At 44.4% G+C, this 20092-nt stretch overlaps 1 protein-coding gene across 1 annotated transcript in view; it reads left to right on the top strand.

Moving 5' to 3' along the window:
• Positions 1 to 13600: 13600 nt before the first annotated feature.
• Positions 13601 to 20092, top strand: part of LOC146174292 (neprilysin-1-like) — a 128402-nt gene continuing 121910 nt past the window's right edge. The window contains exon 1 of the mRNA XM_084584986.1: positions 13601 to 13698. The gene's annotated coding sequence lies outside the window, so the exon portion shown is untranslated. The remainder of the gene's footprint in view (positions 13699 to 20092) is intronic.

The raw sequence follows: 20092 nt of genomic DNA, 5'->3' as shown, positions 1-20092 counted from the left end.
AATATTAAAATAAATTATTATTTCAAACCTCAAAGATCCAGTCATCTATTTACGTTGCGTAAAATGCTTTTCCCTCGGTGTCAGCAAATTATTGTTCGAATAAACGTTTTATGGATGCTGATACAACTTTGAGAAAAAAACATCCGAAGGTGCTGTACTGAAAAACTAAAAGTTCTACCTGGCAATAACCTCGTAGAATCTCATCTAATCGCATATACTCTCATACGGCGCTCATCATTATCATAAAATCTCGTGCATAATTTATGATAATGTACGCCAAACTACGAGACCTTATGCAATTATATACGACTTGTATGTGATTTGTTATGTGAACTGAGTGAGATTGTGTGAGAAAATGTGAGGTTTTTGCCTCCTACAATTTTTGCAGTAGGGTGGTAATGCGACTATTGCGCGAAAGGGAAGGTGTGCTGCCACTTTGTACAGATCTGAGTTTGTTCGAACCAGTAACATTGGAAATTCTTCGTTATCGTTCTGCCGTTCCGTTTAATTTCCGCGTGGTAAAGCATTATATTCGTCGCAAAAACCTGCTGCTGCTGCCTCCACTACAGCCTCAACAGTCATTGCTTAGAGCGTCAAGTTACTAGCTTTATGATAGTTGACATCCTAAGAAAGCCTATTTGTCACCCCTCCCTAATTCCGGCCTAACATTAACAGGAACAAAAGTTTTTATAGCCGCTAAACTGTTTCTATGGATTGCAATCGGTAGCTTCAGAGCAATTTCCTTCTTATGGACAGCTAAAGATACTGTGTGAGTATTGGTCTTTAGCGCCAGGAACATATTGTTTTCTATAGTATAGGGAAAGAGATTTGTATGGTTCAGAAGATATCTGCAAACCGGCCTACAGATGTATATATATCAAAGCATATAGATATTTCAATAGTACTTTTTGGTTTACTATAAAATTAGAGAAAAAGATATAGCTGACACAAACGGTTAAATAGAATCACATCAACATAGAGTCGAGATAATACGCACGCGTATAAAACATACTTCACAGTAGCCGCAATATCACAAGTGAATGAGTAGTCTACCTGTACAGGTGAATCTAAGTACTTGTGTGCCAATGAAAGCGGATATTAAGCACGGTCTTCGGAGCAGAACCCATGAAGACGTGGACTTCTACAGAAAACGACTTGGTCTGATCTAGTCTTGTAAGACGGATCATTCGTACGTCTTGCAGACTCTGGAAGCCAACCGTCGAACGCTTTATAGATATTTAAAGGCACGTTGTATACAGTCTTGAAAAAGGCACACCTGTTCGGAGGCCCCTAACGAGGGTCTGCTTCAGCTTCAACCTTCTCGATGTGACAACCTAAGTTATCCCCGCAGCTAGCACGCAGAGGGCCACAATTCGTTATTTGTTTGCTCGCAAGTATAATTATCCCTAGCCTGGGCAACAATGCTGCCATGTCGGAGCTTTCAGCATTACCATATCTGGCTACGTTATTTCTGGCGGGTATGTACAATTGCGTCCTCAAGTGCGTCCCCTCATGCAGCCCCTATCAACGTCATGACTCGTCCCCCTCCCTTAAAACACTATCACAAACACACATCGTTCTATGGAGAGACGGCCTTTCGACCGCGTCAGCAATAATTTTTACGAGCTGCAATCCACTGCCGCCGGCAACCGCTGGCCCATTGCCACTGTTGATCACCTTACCAGCAGAAAGTTTTCGCGTTTTAGTTGGTTCACTCCAGATAAGGGTACAACAGCGCGAAATACGGAACTAAAGGCATAGGAAGATAGACAAGATACAAAGACTTATGGAACGATACTGTACTCGTGGTGTCGTTTTATTTTCCCATTTCTTGCCGCATCGTTTTCGCCCAGGTATACCCTATCCACTAAGGTAAGCAGAAACCACCAGGCTTTCATTTGTCACAGCGTCAGAAGTAGCCTCCCTCATTTTACAGCGGCGTCATTCATAGCTGACATCCTAAAATGCCTGCTGAGTGCGTGCGACATAATTCATTGCACTCTTCCCGCCCATCGAAAGCAGTCTGACGACTCCAGAGTAGTGTTTACTGTGCCTTAGGCTACATGCTATCTATATGTGCTCATCATTTACCCTCTAAAATTTGGATCTCTTCCGTAGGCGCAAAGTAGTACTACGCTATCGGCTACTAGTTCCTTTCCTTTCCATATTCTTTGCCACGGTCCACCTTCTGCTTCAATCTATACCATTCTACACTGGGAACCTGAGGCATCTGAGTATACTCCTTTTTAAAAACAGGTATACACGCTGAATACTGCCGCTTAGTAGCCCGCTCTCTCGCCACTGATACCATATATCCTAAACAACCGCACCTAACATATGACAGCTTTGTGCTTCTCTGATCACTGCAGCATCTCCTCAAAAATTATTTCTAAGTTTCATGAACCTTTCTTGTCCTGAAGTCTATTTCTCCTATAAATTAGATCGGGAGACCTGTAGCGATGTTTTCAAATCCCCGTTGGTGTGGACAGGAGATTGTTCATGTTCACAATTCCCTTGTGGCCGAAGAACGTGTGCAGTGTATCGGAGCATGGCTCTGCTGGTTGGCTTGTTATGCGTCTTAGCATCGCCTCGGGCATTACACAACATTTTGCCCCCATGTCAATCTTGAACCTTACGTACATGTTTGCGATAACGACCCCTGACTACCAGCGGCTATCCTGATCGAGAGCGTTGATACCGAGCGTTTGAAGAAATTGTTCTTCGTTTTGTGTTATCTGAAGGTTTGGGCGCTGCGTTCTTTGTTGCGCGTTTGTGACAGGGGCCTTTGACATGCGCGAGCGAAATGGTTGCGGCCTCCGCAATTGTGGCATGGCTTAACTTGGGCGGGACAGCTTCCACTCTTGTGTTCATCGCAACCACATCTAAACCAAGCGTTTGCTTTAGATTTCACTGCATCTTTTCTAGCAGGACATGCGTCTTGTATTTCAATGAAACGCTTATTGCCTTGTTCGCTAGCATGGCAGGTTTTGACGATTTTTGCTATAAGACGGATTTTCCAGTACAAGCCTCTGCTACAAAACTTTGTCCCCGACTCCAAGAATAATTCAGCTGCGCAGCATTCTCTCTTAATAATTGGTTCACAGGAGGGGAATGGCGCAGTATCTGTCACACTTGCTCTGTGGACACCTGAACAGCATTCTCTCTTCTGATTGATTTATATAGGAAGGCAACGCCGCGGTATCTGTCTCACCTGTTTTCTGTGGACACCTCAACCGCGCCGTAAGGGAAGAGATGAAGGTGGGGTTGAAAGTAGAAAGAGAGAAATAGGAGCCGTAGTTGAGGGCTACGGAGTAATTTCGACCACCTGGGGATCTTTAACGTGCGCTGACATCGCACAGCACACGGAGAAAGCGCCAAACTCGCATTCCTGTGCAAGCGTCTGAAATTCTGTGAGCCAATAGTTGAACGACTAACCCTCTCGTCGGTTCCTAGAGCCAAAGCGAAATTCGTTGAATGTCAGGTTGGTTGTTGGCTTAAAGTGGTCCTCGAACTTTTATCTGATAATCTTGATGTCGCGCTTATCGTTATCACTTCCAAACGTGAAAGTGTAGAACAGTCGCCTTGCTTCTTTGCGATTGCCATAAAGGAAAGCGACAGCTTGAACCTCCTTTGGTTGCTCTCTCAGCTTCGTTGCTGTTGCATACAGCTCGAACTCTTTCTTCCAGACGGTCAAGCTGTGAAAGGCGTCTTCCTTTATGTCCAGCGGCTTCGACGGGGCAAGCATCGATGATGCCATGTTTCGTGTACCCTGCTGGGGCGATTTCAATCTGCAAGGCTAAGCTGTTGACACGGGCGACGGACCCACTTCTGGCACCAAGTAACACGCAAGCATGTAGGAAAGAAGAAAGGCACTTTATTACTGAATGTGTCAGTATTTATACCGGCTGTGAGGCATGCGCACTGAGCGTCTCGTGTGCACGTGTTGCTGGGGGCGTACACGGCCACAGTAAATTTCCAAGGACGTGGCAGGTGATAACTGACTCACTTACGTGAAAAACTGGATTTGTTTAGTTGAAGAAGGCATTTGACATTTGAAGTAAATTTCAGAGTGATGTTTATATGAACAGACAGAAGCTACTGCGCTTCAGCAGTTTATAACAGGAAGAAATGCACACTGGCAATGTAGTACTAGTTATGGTAAATTGTGTTGTTACTGAAGATTTCCACTGAAGCGTCAGGTTTCTTAAGTATCTGTCTTCGTTTTCTCCCTTTGCTGGGTATGTATTTTTTTACGTCTACCAGTTTTCTCATTTATTCACATGCTTGTATTGCGTGGTCGAGCGGCAAAACATTCGGCTAGCAGATATAGTGAGAACTCCTTCCAGCAGGTCATGATGTCGTTTCATATTTGCATTATGAAGACGGCGCCGTTTCGGAACTTTCAGCTTACTGGAATACGATCCTCTTCCCTGATATCATTGCCTCCCTGATTGCTTCTCTCACATCGAAGATAAGGCGGCTGCTCTGGTGTATTAGATTTATGTTAATTTGCTGCTATAGCTCAAATACCTGTTCCTACCAACGAAACAAGCCTTTCAGGCATGTGTGGAATGCGGTTACACCCAACCTTACTTGATCCAATTATTCTTCTACAAAACCTCGGATACTACGGCTATAAATAATAATCTCTCGAGGCTTCGCTTCCTAGCTGCTAGCAAGATGAAATACTGAATTTATATCCTAAACTAAACGCATCCGCAACCTCTAGAGAGTGGCCTGGTCTGTCTGATTGATTTGCGAGGGATCCCCTGAGAGCTTGCGGGCCAGAACCTGCTGTGAGCAATGATTACGCAGGTTGATAGTGCGCATACATGACTAAACATACTCTTGCTCACCTGTAACAAACTTCTTTTCTGCTATTTCCACGGCCCTAGACTAGTCTCGTCAATTTTGCGTGTCTGGCTAAAGAAGAGTACTCGCATGGCATGTACTCTGGTTGTATACAGTCCAACAGGTACCCAGTCGGCAGCCACTTTTTGAAACTAGACTAATCTGTTCAATTTAGCGTTGATGGCTAGAGAAGAGTTACCAGTATCTGCAAGCGGCGCATGGCATGTACTCTGGTTGTATACAGTCCACCGAGTACCTGGGGAGGAAACACTTCTTGGAAACATGCAAGCGCCTTGCGATGGAACGCTGCCAAATGAAAGTGGACTGCCCACAATACCATGGCAATGGACGAGCGCAATTTTGTGGACGGTGTGCGTAGAACAATTAAAGCTTCCCGTTTTGTAAGGTTTGACTTTAACCTCTGTAGCCTACAAAGGAAATGGTTGTGTGCAGAGCCGCCAATGAGCGCACAAATAGAGATTAAGGAATAATATGTTATGACAATTTCGTTGATAATTTTAAAGCTTTAAATGAAGTGAATTATTCCTTCTACAGAGGAATAGTGGGGGAATGCTCACGCACTGCCCTTAAGTTTTAATCATTATAGGCAACCTGCAATGGCTGGAGGGCGCTAATGGAGCGCAGCCGTTGATCGCCCGAACCTCCCTGCCATAAACGTGGCGAAATGGCGTGAAACGTGTCGTCTCCGACTGCCGTATTGTACGCGAATGCCACATGTAGTAGGATTGCATCTCAAGTCTTGTGCTGGACGTCTAAATACGTCGCCAGCTTCTCCGCGATGGTCTTTTTAAGCTTTTCCGTCAGCCCGTTGGTCTGCAGGTGGTAAGGAGTAGCTTAGCTTTTCGATGCGCCGTACCACTGAGATGAAAAACTTCGGCCATCACTTGCGAAGTAAAGGAAGTCCCTCTATCAGTAATAACACAGGTAGGGGCACCGTGCTGCAGTATGATCTGGTGTACCAAGAAATGGGCAACTTTAGGTGCTGTACCACTACGTGATGCTTTGGTCTCGGCATAGCTAGTCAGATAGTTTGAGGCGATTATTATCCAACGGTTGCCATCAGATGACCGAGGGGAAGGACCGAGAAGATTCATGCCGACTTGATTAAACGGTGCACGGGATGATACTATGGGCATGAGGAGGCATGCAGGCTATGACTGCAGAACCTTCTGACGCTGAAATTGCCGACAGGTCTTGACATAGCGCTTAACAAACGTGGGAAGGTTGGGCCAGTAGAATGTCTGTCGTATTTTAGCAAGTGTGCGAGAATAGTCCTAGTGGCTAGAAGTTGGTTCATCGTTGCACGCGGAAGGAATTTTCTCTCGCAGAGCTATGGGTACTAAAGGAGGTAGGTTCTCGACTCGGATCTAGAATTGTGCTTATAGAGCACAAAACTTCTCATGCAGAAAGTTGAGAGGCTCCGAGAAAAGCACTTAGGTATGATTGCTGGCTGACCTTCTCAATAACCAATCAGTGCTCGTAACTCTGGGTCCGAACGCTGCTGATGAGACATATCTGAAGCTTCAACAGCTCCGAGGAAACTACCAGCGTCATCTGTGTCTGGTGAAGCGAGCTCGACAGACGCACTGGAGAGCGTGTCAGCATCTTCATGCTTATGTCCGGACTTATAGACAATAATCAGATCGAACTCCTGTAGGCGAAGGCTCCATCGCGCCAGGCGGCCGCATGGGTCACGCAGGTTGGCTAGCCAACACAAACAATGGTGGTCAGTGACCACTTTAAATTTGCGACCATAAAGGTAGGGGCGAAATTTTGCAGCAGCCCAAATGGTGGCGAGGCATTCATTTTAGTCCCTGAATAGTTCATTACGGCGCGCGACAAAGGCTGGCATAGGTGATGACTCGGTCAACACCATCTTGACATTGCACGAGAACCGCCCTAAGACCAATGTTACTGGCGTCGGTGTTTCCGGCTTACCCTGGTCATCGAAATGGGCTAGAGCAGGCGGCGATTGGAGACGGAGACGCAGCTCGAAAAAAGCAGCTTCTTCTCGTGCGCCCAAACAAAAGGAGTGTCTCCCTGTGGAGCCGAGTCAGCGGTTCAGCGAGATCAGCGAAGTTATCGATAAAATGGCGGTAGTAACTGCACAATCCGAGAAATCGGCGAACAGTTTTCTTGTCACGTAGAATCGAAAATTCCACAACAGCAGCAAGCTTGTCAGAGTAGGGATTCACGCCGGCAGCGCTGACAACATGGCCGCGAAATTTAAATTATCGGTAGCCAAAGTAGCATTTCTGTGGCTTGAATGTCAGGTTAGCGGATCGAAGGGTTTCGAGTACTGACCGCAGGTGCTTAAGATGTTGTGCAAACGATTCTGCGAAGACCACCACGTCATTTAGGTAGACTAGTCAACACTGCCGTTTAAGGCCTGCGAGGACAGTGTCTATCATTGGCTTAAATGTGGCCGGCGGGGAACAAAGTCCGCAAGATAGAATTTTAAATTCGTAAAGACCATCGGCTGGGACAAAGGCAGTTTTCTCACGATCTCGCTCGTCTACCTCAATCTGCCAGTGGCGACTTTTTAAATGGATGAAAGAAAAATACTTTGCCTCACAGCCTGCGGCTGGTGCGGTGAACAGGCCTTTCCTCGAATATATGATCCTAGCACTCCTACTTACCCGGAGGGGTACGGGACACTAGACCTCCCCTCCACCAGATTTGTCATGGTATTGGTTACTGGGGCTAGCTTAGCAGAGCCGTTACAGGTGAAATTCCGGGGTCCGAGTTTTAGGTACGTCCTGGGAGTGCGGATGAGATTCACTTCAACGTCGTTCGGTCCGAGCGCCCCTGGCACAATATCGTTTCCTCCGCTCAAAGAGCAACAGTCTTATTTTACCACCTTGGCGTCTGCACGCCATTGACCCCGTAAAAAACGATTTTCAGTTACATTATACTCTCAGAACCAATATCTTCTCTCATCATTTTGCCCAGGTCCTCATCAGCAAGCAGTGCGCTCGGGTCGTCTTCGCGAATGTGGCAGTCCTTCTCGCCGCCCCTGTGCTTATTTTTATTCTTGCTCGCATTCGTAGTAGTCGAAGCACCACACGAGACCACAGAAGTCAGTAAATGAGCAAATCACACTCAATGTGATAAAAAAAAGCGTACGCAAAAGGAACGCAGCGGCCGCAAGATACATATCTGCTTCTGGGCTGTCTCATTGTTAGCTCCCATTGGTCGTTAGGTGGCGCCACATGTCTCAGTAAACTCCATTGCAAGTTGCCTATAAAGAGATACATATAGAGGTACTTCGAAAATTAGATATTCCCACTCTAAAAGTTATCGAAACGTGATTGGACGTATTCCAGTGGCGTAATAAGTAATTTTTCAAACTTAAATTGTTGGGATAAGTTTCAATGAAAAATTTACAAACTGCATATGTACCACAGTGGCGACAAAGGTAATTGTGACACTGTGTCTTTCATGAGGCACACAGCAAGTTCCTGCTGCATTAGTAATGGTGGTGAGGAAAAACTATGTCCGCTCATGCGTACCTATAAACATCAGAAGCTCTCCTTTGTTCAGCTGGAGTGTTTAGCCGTTACTTTGCACATCACGCATTTTCAACCTCGTCGGCATTGATTTATAGAAACCGCTTGCCTACACTGCCGCCGGCAGCTGTTCTTTTATTGGCACGGTTGACCAGCTGATAAGATTTTCAGAAATCGCCACCCTTCCATCTGCCACCTGTTTAGACGTAGCCTCTTTCATTTTTCAGCGGCGTCATCTTAGATGACATTTTAGAGCACGGCACAGAGACTGCAACAAAATTCACTTAACCAGGTCCGCCAATCATCTGGAAAGTAGCGGCTTTGCGGGAATATTTAAATATGGCCTTGATAAAATGCTCTCTATGTGTGCGTCTCATCCAGCAGCTTAGTTTGGGATCTCGTTTTTCTGCAGGTAAGGTACGCGTGAATTATCATTGCGCAATTGACTAGTTTCTCTTTTCTCACCTTTTTACAAGCGTCACACTTCTACTCCAGTGTATGACCTTCTACCTAATCAGTTTGCCGCATTTAAGTATATTCATTTTGTCGAAGGAGTGCTACATAACCGTGACGTCAAATCTCCCACTCACCCACAACATATACCCTGCAGAGCCAGAAATGTGGCCGTGCCAAAATGACATTTCACCGCCGTTCATCATTGGTAGCTTTATGCGGAAGTGGATTCTATAAAGTACTAGGGCGCATTTTCTAAATTTCTTCGAAAGTAACATGTCACGTTTCATATCCTAGCGCGCATCTCAACTGTTACTACATTATGGAACTTGTGATGCCTTCCCCTGTATCCGTCATACGACGATGCTGTGATCTCTGCTGCTTCATAATTACTAAAACAATTCCTATTCTTCTCTGTGGCAATTCGAAGGTAAATGTTTCGTTTGATGTATACGTTTTAACGTCCCAAAGCGACTAAGGCTATCACAGACGCCTTAGTAGAGAGCTCCGGATATTTCGACAACCCGGTGTTAGAGAACGTGCACTGAGATCGCAAAGCACACAGGAGCCTAGCTTTTCACCTCCACTGAAAAGCGGCCACCGCGGCCGACATTTCACTCCCGCCTGCCTGGGCAGTGCAGTCAAGCACCTTAAGACTAAACCACCGCTGCGGGGTCGAAGAAGAGAAAGAACATTCTGTGGTTGTTGTTGTGCTCTAAATATTTTTCCGTTCTGAATCGTTGCAACTTTTGTGTTTCCGCTTGGCGCTCATTTTGTTTGTGAAAATCCTTTTTGTACCTACGCAATCACACATAGCCCAGTCACCCTATGGGTACACACCGCATTTTAAAAGGCCAACAACAACATAATTTTCTGTATTATCATATTTACGCTTCGTGCGCTCGGTGTCCCACATCCCTGACAACGAACTGCGGCCGTCGCTACTCTCGTGGTCCCACTACACGTCAGTAAAACCCATTTCACATTCTTTGTTTTTTATGCTGCAAACACAACTAGAATCTATCTTACTTTTAGGTCGACCACGTTTTGGCGGCTGAGAAATACATCATCTCAAATGAAGGTTGTTTGTTATCGGTATATATGCTAGCATTTAGGCAGCTGCGTGTATATTTGTTCATAGTATTGACGGCGTGTTTTCTGGAAGAGCAGTTGTCTTTAAATAGCGAAATTTATAGCTTTCTTCTGAAGTAAAATTAAATAAACGTAAAGCGATAACACGTGTGGGCATGTTTTTTTCTTTAGTAAGAAAAAGGAGGAAAAACAAAAAATACCTGGGCAGAGAAACTGGAATTTGTATCATATTAAATTTATTTTAGCCACTGTTGCTTCGTCTTTTGATCTTTACGATATTAACAGCTAGCAATGATTGATAGGGGGTAGACAATATTTCATTGTGAGTCATAAAACTCGTTTGAGAACAACGGTATCTTAACGACATTTCTTTGCATATCTCAACACCATAAAAACAATTTGATAAAACTGGCTTAACGACAATGTTTACACTTTGCTTTTGAAAGAAAGTAAAAATTCATTTGGTTTTTTTTTTATTTTAGCAAAGAAAAGGAAGAGAAACAAAGAAACTGGGCAGAGAAACTAGGGTTAGCATCAGGTCACGTTCGCTTAAGCGCTATTGGTTCTCCTTACAATACTTAATATATTAACAGCTAGCAATCAATCATAGATGGTGGCCGGCGTTTAAATGTGAGTCATAAAACATGTTTGAGAACAGCGGTGCGTCAACCACATTTCGAGCACATTTACAAAGCACGAAAAATGACTGACTTATATTCAATGTCGCTATTTAAATATAATAATAACAATATCAATCATGAAAACAAAATATAATATCAACAACACAATTTCAAGGAGAACCCTTAAGCCAATAATAGGAACTCACTAATTAATAATTAATTAATTAAGAGCCTCACTACTGAGTGACCGACCGCAAAACAGAATTTCAACGTAATTTGCTTTAAATGATCAATAGTATATTGCTGATGCTTGATAGAAACTTACGCAATGCTGTTGGCAGATATTTTCTGTTATGCACAGGCGTTTGGTGCGTTAAGCTATGTCGGGCCTAAATGTTCCATGTTTCGTCATACCGTCCTAATCATCCTAGCGTGCTATGTGTCATAGACTTTCGCCATGATTAAGCAAATTTGTTGTTGTATTCAAATTACAGTTGTGGAGTGGGTGAGACCAGCTACCAGCTTCTGTATTCTTCCTTACTACGCTATTTAGGCATTTCATCAGTCATCTGAAACGTTTTAAGTGGTGCCCAGGCGCAGCATCCTGTAAGGGGATTTTAATTTTCTACGTCTAAAGCATTTTGAGATTAGTGGTAGAGTATAGCGTGAGAGAGTAACGCTCAACATTGTCCTTTTACATATCAAAGAAGTTTAACCAGAAACAGTACTTTTTGAAAGAAAAGAAGTATACGATAAAGTCATGTTCTTGAGTAGCAGTTCTGCATTTCAATAAAGGCTCTAGGAAAAGCTCGCTTATTGCTCTGCAAGAATATGACAAAAGTGTGGCTTTGCCGATGCTCTTATAGAGTTTGCAGATGTCGTAAACTACCTGAGAAGAGAGCCATCAGTTCAACTTTACAATCTTTCGTTTACAAAGGTGTCCCTCTTGAACAAAGGTAGGCTGCACAGTGTAAGTAGTCTACCTAAAGAATAATATTAAAACTGGATAAAAATGTGTTATTCGCGTATTTTACAGGAACAAGCTCGATATAACGAATGGATTAATGGTTATTTATCCGACATTGCCCACCTTCTGACACGAGGATGTATGAGGTGCAGAAAAAACGCTTCGCCTAACTACTTTATTTTGCTCGAAGACAAAGTTCTTATGCGAGACCCTTTGACATCAGCTTAGTTACGTTAGCGCACTCGGAGAGAGTCACTAGCGGATAGTATATGGCATTCGGACTATATTCGGAGCAATTACAAAATTTATAGGTCAATGATTTCGTCGAGAATGTCTTCGCGCTACACAACTTGCAGAGCGGAGCCATATATGCCTTCGTTCAAACCGCTGATAAACAAATCATTGAAATCATAATGACCTATTACTAACAGCTTATTAGGACAGTATACTAAGCATGGCTTATACTAAGCAGAACCTGCAGGGAAAATAGATATTGAGATTATGGCAATATATGGATCAGAGCTACTCACTTAGCGAAAGAAGGACGACAAGGGCATGACACCTTGATAATGCGATACAATTAGACTGTAAACTTCATTAGGCCTGCTTCACCCTGTTTGCCATTGTTTCTGATGGTATACGCTGCACCTAGGATCAGCGACATACTTCTCTGCTTGACCGGCTAGCGTGAGTGTATTTTTCACATGGTGGGCAAATGTGGCTTTGATTCTGGATGTACAGCAACCCGATACACGGAGCTTAAGTTATACACTTTTAACCTGCCAGAATGTGATCCTCTTCACTTATATCAGTGCATCCCTCAAATCTCTCCTGACATCGTGGTTGAGGCGGCTGCCCTGTTGTAACAACTATTATATTAGTTTTATTTTTCGATTGTAACGACACCTATCCTTACCAAGAAAACGAGCCGGTCAAGCCCGCGTGAAGAACGGTGATACCGAACATCACTTTATCCCTCTGATTACTACGACAAACCTGATTAAACGGCTACGAATATTTATCTGTTTAGTGAAGAACATTCTGCTTTTCCAGCTTCCTGAGAGGTGAAATAAAAATGAATATTTCCAAATTAAACCCGCTTGTATTATGCAGAAAGAGGCTTACTTTGCTTGAATGATCGACGAGAGGTCCCGGGAGCTTGGGGTCCTGACTTTGGTGTGAGCAATGATTTTACACAGGCTGAGCAGTCAGAGTACAGGGCAAAACACATTCCTGCTTTCCTGTCACACACAGCTTTCCTACTAGTTCGAAGCATCAGACCAATCTGTTCAATTTAGCCTCGCTCGAGAGAGCAGAGTTACCATAATCTGCAAGCGGCGGCGCGTGTGTACGCTTGGTTTATCCAATCACCTTAGTGCTTGTTGAAGCTACTTTTACCTGCCAGCGCCCTGCGGTGGAACTTTAGCAACTCTAAGTGAACTGACCAAAATATCCTTTCTATGGTACGGGACAAGAAGGTCCAAGACACATGGCACAGCATACAAGTACAGCACATCGAGAGAAACGAGCAAGAGCAATTGCAAGCACACAATGCAGAAAATCTTCGTGCTGGCCTTCTCCGTAACAATATTATGGCAATGATTTGGCCCCATTCGCTGGAGGCGCTATATTGAGCGGAACGCGCAGCATTATTTTCGTGATGGGTTCGAATTTAACAACTGTAAATTGGGCAACTCAGAAAGGAAAAGGTTCTGCGCAGGTCAGCCTGAGAGAATAGAGAGAGCTTAGGGAATGATAGCCTATGCCATGTTTGTGGATTATTTGAAACGTTGAAAAGGGGAATTCGTTTTTTAATAGAGGGCGGGGACTGAGGGAAGCCTCCCACGCTGATAATCACTGTGAATTATCAAGTACCAAGTCCATAGATTGTTACATTGCTGTTTTTTCCTCATGCTTTATGAGGGATAACTTTGTTTAAAGACATGAGGCTTTAGAGCTCACAGCAGTTGCCATATGGATTTGCTCTGTCAGCAAACTCTAGGAAGCAAAGTGCTCGCATCGCCCATTGTTGATAGGTGATATATTAGGTCGATGTTAGCAAGTTATCTTGACAGGGTAGTCTTCCACCACACACCTGTGACGCATCTGGCGAGACAAGATTTGTCGTGCACACTTTATTTCTCTTTCTGCCAGCAGGCATAAGTGAGCACAAGCTTTCGCGGAGGTAAGCGCACATTTTCTACAATTTAGTCGATTGCTTCTTCTTGACATAAAAAGCCGTCCTCTGCACGTTTGGCAGTAAGGGAAATTATTTTCCTTCACTTCTTACTTTGTCAACTTGACCACCACTGATGAAGTAATAGAACTGCAGTTTGCTCGCATTCACTTTGTTAGCAGAAATGTTTTTTTTAGGATGTGGGAGAGTCGGGCTACTTAATTCTATCTATGCGCACAAAGAATAAGGTCAGGAGATTGATAGAGATTTGGAGCCTTGAGGCCAAACAAGCTGACTAAAATACCTGACATTGCACTTGAAGGACTTAACGTTCCACTTGAAAGGATGTATTCAGGTCGCCAAGGAGTGTCTAGTAATCATACTTGGAAATAAGGATGGGCGTTGCGATAATCATCGCATAGTTTCGCAATTTTTTATCAAACGTCTCCTTTTCATAGTTCGCTTAAGTTATGCTTACCAAAATGAGCAGGCCGACTGGGTACTTACCTGTGTGTCTATTGGGTAATGTCTATAAAACGTTCTGGAACTCGAGATATTTCATGGGCTCCTTCTGCACAGGCTTAAAACAAAGTGGACTATTACATCTTATTACGGAAGATGCAATTACTAAAGCTTAATATTTATATGGTTCCCAAGGGATATTGACTTTTGGTGTGGTGCTAACAGCCTATTGATGTTTGCCAGATTTTTTTATTGAAATTTATCAGATATGAATTGTGGTAAGTACGTTGAAAAATATAATTGCATCTTGCCACCATACCAGGCTTATTTCATTCGCTCATTTTATCGCTGATATTGTCACGAATGGGTGGCAATGCTGTAGGCGACAAAGGAAGAGACTACAATTACGCTGACATTGACTCTCTATTGCTGTGAGATGCGCCCACAATAGAATAAGGCAACAGGGTGGCGTCGATAGCGAAAGTTGTGCACATGGGCCATCGCACTATAATTGTCCGCCACACTCGGCGGTGCCCAATTTAAAAACGGCCGGTAAGCATCGAAATAAACTAGCAAAACAGCCTAAGACATTGTGCGAGCAGTCCCGCCTGGCATCAGTCATTCGAGATAAATATTGACACGTTTTCGGCTGCAATAAAATTGAAGATGCTGAGTTTTGGCGCCACTAATCATCAACAAACGCTGAGCAAAACATATTGTGCGTATTACAAGAAAAGCGATAACGCCGTTTGCCAGCTGTTCTTGGTAGCAAGAAAGAAAGATTACAATAAATCGTGACATTTCTCATTGAAACGCATCGCCTTCATGCTTCGTAAATTAGCAGAAAATGCTAAGCAAAAACAAGTGCGAACATCGAGGGATATTAGCGCGCCTAATAAAGCTTAAGGAGCGCTACACGTGCAGTACAATTTCCGGGCGTGCACGGTGGTGGCGACAAACAATTATTCCTTTGTACAAGGAGGTGTTTGGACCGTGGTCCTATTGGCCCAAGCCCTACAAATCAAGGTGAAGCTCCTATTCCGGAGTCTCAATGGCGTCTAACGCCGCTCGCACCCTGGCGACCAAGGTCCGCTGGGACTGTAGGCCATGGCAGTTGAGCAGAGCAGCCTCCCAGGCCTTCCTGGAACGGTGGGCAATGAAGGATAGGGAAAGGTGGGGATTGGATGAATGAGTTCAGACAATGTAGAAAACGTCCGAGAAGGTTACTGCACACAGGCGGCAGCCCCCAGCAAAGTCTGTATTGAAATGATTCAGGACTGCCGGGCACAGCATTGTGTTCGTAAAAATTTTAAGGAGAAGCCTTTCGTCCGCTCTCGGGAGATCTAGGTTCCGGAAAACGGTGGTGGCTGTCCTTATAATATGTAGTAATTCCTTTGAGCGTGGCGTTGTTGCGAAGCCGTTTTGCCGTCAGGAATGTCTTTGTAGTCTATTTGCCCGACGCGGCGATTGCAAGGTTTGTATCGGTCAAAGTACCGATGTTAGACATTTTCATTTTCTCCGTGACGGCTAGTGGGCGCCCAAAACACCTGTCTCCCGTTTCGTACACTGCCTAGCGTCGTCGTAAGTTATAACATCAGGTATCGGTGCATTGTTGGCGTTTAAGGCACAGCGGGGAAGTACTCGAGCTCGCTCCGCACGCTGAAGGTAGGTGGCAACGTCGACGTTGTCCTCATCTGTCATGTGCGGTACCGCGTATTGCCGTTCCTAGAAAACTGCAGCAACCGAAGTACCGGGTGCCTCACTCAAAAATAAAAAAAAACCTTAGGTTCTGTCCAACATGAAGCGCAGTACGGTAATCGAAATGAAATGTTAATAAAATAATTTTATGGATTAACATTACTTACTGTAAACAGCGGGGGCGTAAGTCGCGCCATCTTTGCAACGTTGAATAGGTTAACAAAGAGCTTAAAACTTGTTAAAATGGAACTGTCACTCAGAGCTGTCTGTGAACACAACCTAAATTTAACATACACTCACTAAACTCCGGAATTTATTACGGTGAAGCGAATTGTATAGAGTAATCGTTTTCATACCGTCACATTCTGGCTGCGTTCGTGGCTGGTATTGCTGCTGTTAAGAACAAAAAAACATGGTATTATACAACCTAAAGAGAACATACCCGATGAAATATGGTCGTAATTTATATTATATTGTGAATTTAAAATAAAGCTTGTACCTTGAATATAGAGCTCATGTCTTACAATCAGGTGCGTGATGTTATTCCATTGCGCCACAGAAGCGACTGGTAGTGGAGTCTTTAAATGCGCTCTTATTCGTTTTATTCAATGCAATAAAGATGGCGCGACAGACGCAACTGGAATGATCAGAGAATGGCTGCAAGTCATTTTCATTCAGAAAAGCATTTTATTGCGTATGCCTTTTAGTTTATGCGCTTCAATGTATACTCACACAAGATATGTAGCGTTTATTGCGTAAGCAATACTACTCCAGGTCTCAGCCCCTTCGTGTAGCCGCTGTCGGTAGCCACGCTGACCTTTAGAGCAGCTTCAGAGCTCCCAGCTGACGCCGTCGGATGGTCGCGGCCGGTAGCCACGGTGCGCCTTAGATGGAGGAGGCGGATGAGAAGAAAGAGGAGAAGAAGAAGAAACATTACCAAGCGGCCAATTTGGTCAGAAGTGCTATGTGCTTAGGCTCACCAGCTGGTTGTGTATGCAAAAGGAGCTGAGAATAAAATGCACTGTGTGGTAGGCATTTTGCCAGTTCTGCGCCGTTGGTGCTGGCGCCCTCAAGCGCACGTTTAGACACCATGATTAAAACTGCGTCTTCGTGTGCCCATTCCTAAACTGGCAGAGGTTGAGGTATAGCTAAGTGCAAATTGTAGGCTACAAAACTAAACTTGCATTCGGAATAATAGGCTTGGCTAGACCTGTTAGGCTTTTTAGCCTTATCACGCCGATTTGTGCCAAGGAATGTGTAGTTACTGTCAAATAGTTCTCTGAGAGCAATATATTACCGCAGTGTGACCTCACAGGCCTTACTCTTATCTAGGCCTAACGTATTTTATTAGGATTAAGGAGCCTTAATTACGCTACTGACTCTTCTGAAACGTTCAAACCTAATTTCGTATTATGTGCTTAACCCTGCTTTAAATAGTTCAGTGATTAAGGTAATCCTCTACATGTGAGTAGCTTTATAATAAGGGAGTTTTCCTGCCAACCATCCAAGAAGGCATTGGGACAGCAAGATTTCCATTCCGCTGTTGATCCATTATCTCCAGCTTCGGAGAAAAGCCATTCCCACCTCGAGACATGATCAAATTGCCCTCGTATTACCACATAATATGCTGGCCATCCTGATCAACTTAGTCAACAGGCGAGTACCACGGACGTGCAGTGGCCTTGGGCTTGAACCCGGATATGGCGAAGTTTTTATTAAGATGAGAAATTCTTGAGATAGTTGCATAGATTTCTTTCTTGTTACATGCCTACCCTATGGTGGATGCTAATGAGTAAGTACTTCTCTACCACGATGTTATTTCCTGTGAGGTGTGAATAGCTTCGACCTCGACATTGACCTTCTTCGTGATAAGTATTGTAGTCTATGAGAATTGTAGCAAGTCGTAATATAACCATGGGTATTTTGCCAGTTCTGCGCCGTTGTTGCCGGCGCTCTCAAGCGCACTTTTAGACACCATGATTAAAACTGCACCTTCGCGTGCCCAATCCTAAACTGACCGTGGTTGACAGCAGACATGGTTGTTGCGGAAGTGATATTCGGCTATAGCGACGGCACCCGGAAATCATGACAGCCATCGTTAAAAACAGAAGTGGTTTCGTACTAAAATTTCCTTTCAGTGTGCGTTAACAGCACCTGCTGCCCCTCCCAGTATTTCATGAATGGGAGGCGGATATAACAACAGGGTAACGGTGGTGATTGCCTAGTGGTTACAGCATCAATTTTAATACATGGTGATGGCAGCGCCCTCTGCAGCGGCGCCACTCCCTCTGCGGCGCGCCGTGGGCACGATGATCGGGGCTTCCGGCCTCGTCCACGCGACTACTTGATCTGGGAGCCCAGCAGTAGCCGCTCCTGTTGCCATGGCGATGGTAGCAGCGCCACTCCATCTAAGGCGCACCGTGGCTACCGGCCGCGGACACCCGACGGCTTGAGCTGAGAGCCCACCTGCACCTGCTCTAAAGGTCACCGTGGATACCGGCCGCCGCTACGCGAAGGGGCTCAGACCTGGAGTAGTAGTACTCCTCCGCCGCTGGGCTCCCAGCGGCGGAGGAGGCACAGCGGGGAAGGGTGGCCACGGTGCGCCTTAGATGGAGGAGGAGGAGGAGGAGGAGGAGGATAAGGAGAAGAAGACGAGGAAGCATTACTTCGCTGCCAAATTAGGTCAGTAGTGCTATGTGCTTAGGCTCACCAGCTGGCTGCGTGTGCAAAAGGAGCTGAGGATAAAATTTATTGTGTTGTAGGTATTGTGCCAGTTCTGCGCCGTTGGTTCCGGCACCCTCAAGCGCACGTTTAGACACCATGATTAAAACTGCGTCTTTCTGAGCCCAATCCTAAACTGATAGTGGTTCAGCTATAGCTGAGCGCAAATTGTAGACTACAAAGCTAAACATGCCTTCGCAATAATAGGGTTGGTTAGACCTGCTAGGCTTTTTAGCCTTGTCACGGCGATTTAGCCCAAGGAATGTGTAGTTACTGCCAATAGACCTCTCAGAGCAGTATATTACGGTACGGTAACCTCACAGGCCTTATTCTCAGCTAGGCCTAACGCATTTTCGTTATTACAGGAGCGATATATCTGAATCATGAGCTGTACAGACCAGTAACCGTTTTCTTGAACTGATGTATTTTATTCGAGATGTTTTCCAATTAGAATAATAACCAAAGGAAGGGATGGTTGGAGAGAGTTTAATATTGGGAAAACTGAACGCGATCTTTAGTGTTGATTTGCGATAGTGGCATTCAAGGTACTTGCGAGAGCTAAGAGGTGACAGCTCGACAGCAAACATTTGGCAGCAGGCAGAATAACAATGTAGTCTGAAAGAGCCAGGGGCAGTTCGGCGTTTTTCTTGAAAATACTTTTTGCTCGCACCGCAGCTAAAGATGAAGCATTTATGGTGAAAGCGCGGAGCTATTTTGAGAACTATATAATTGAGCCAGACTTTATTTTCAAAATTTAAAATCTGCCTTCCTTTTCACTGCGAAATGTAACCACCAAAAATGTTCATGATTGGCATCTCTACATTTTGTTCTTCTCTCTCTCTCTACAGAAGAACGTTACCATCCAATAACCTTCCTTTTCCTGCAATTCACTGTTTTTATCTGTGCATGATAATTCATTTGATGCATCTTAGATGAACAAAAACGCAGTTTTTCCAGGGTTCAAAAATAAAATGCACTTTGAGGCGAGATAAGAATTTCGAGATCCTCCCTTAACGGGAAAAAGTGGCAAAAACTATTTCTTTAAATACATTTAATTCCTTGTATATTCAGCAGCATATATCGGTTATTTTTTTTTTTTTTCAGAATTGAATGGTTGAATGGCTTTTGAATGCATCGGCACCGATTAGTCATTTTAAAATATCTTTACGATAGCATCATATTTCGTTTCGGCGTTATTGAAAGACATTCCCGTTTAAAATACACGAAGTAAACTTTGCGAAGAAAAACCTCCACAAGCTGAAATCAGTGTTTGAAAGATTAGTCTTTGTTGGCCTTGTGCTGTAATCATTCGTCTTGTTTCACTTGTCTGTTCGGAGCTTAGATACCTGCATTCCCCATGGCAGCGTTGTTCGTCTATTAGAGAAACTTTGGGGCTTAAGCAGTAATAACATAGACAGTATGCCATGGCTGACACAAGCATGGCTGCATATCTAGCGACAGGCGTATCAAAAATTGGAAAGAAGATCCGATGAATTAGGAATCGGCATATGACGGGAACCTA

This window comes from Amblyomma maculatum, chromosome 11 (assembly GCF_055883805.1).
Source record: "Amblyomma maculatum isolate TAMU_Amacu chromosome 11, ASM5588380v1, whole genome shotgun sequence".
Classification (NCBI taxonomy): Eukaryota; Metazoa; Arthropoda; class Arachnida; order Ixodida; family Ixodidae; genus Amblyomma; species Amblyomma maculatum.
The sequence above is the reverse complement of the archived record's forward strand: the minus strand, read 5'-3'. Positions and strand labels throughout refer to the sequence as shown.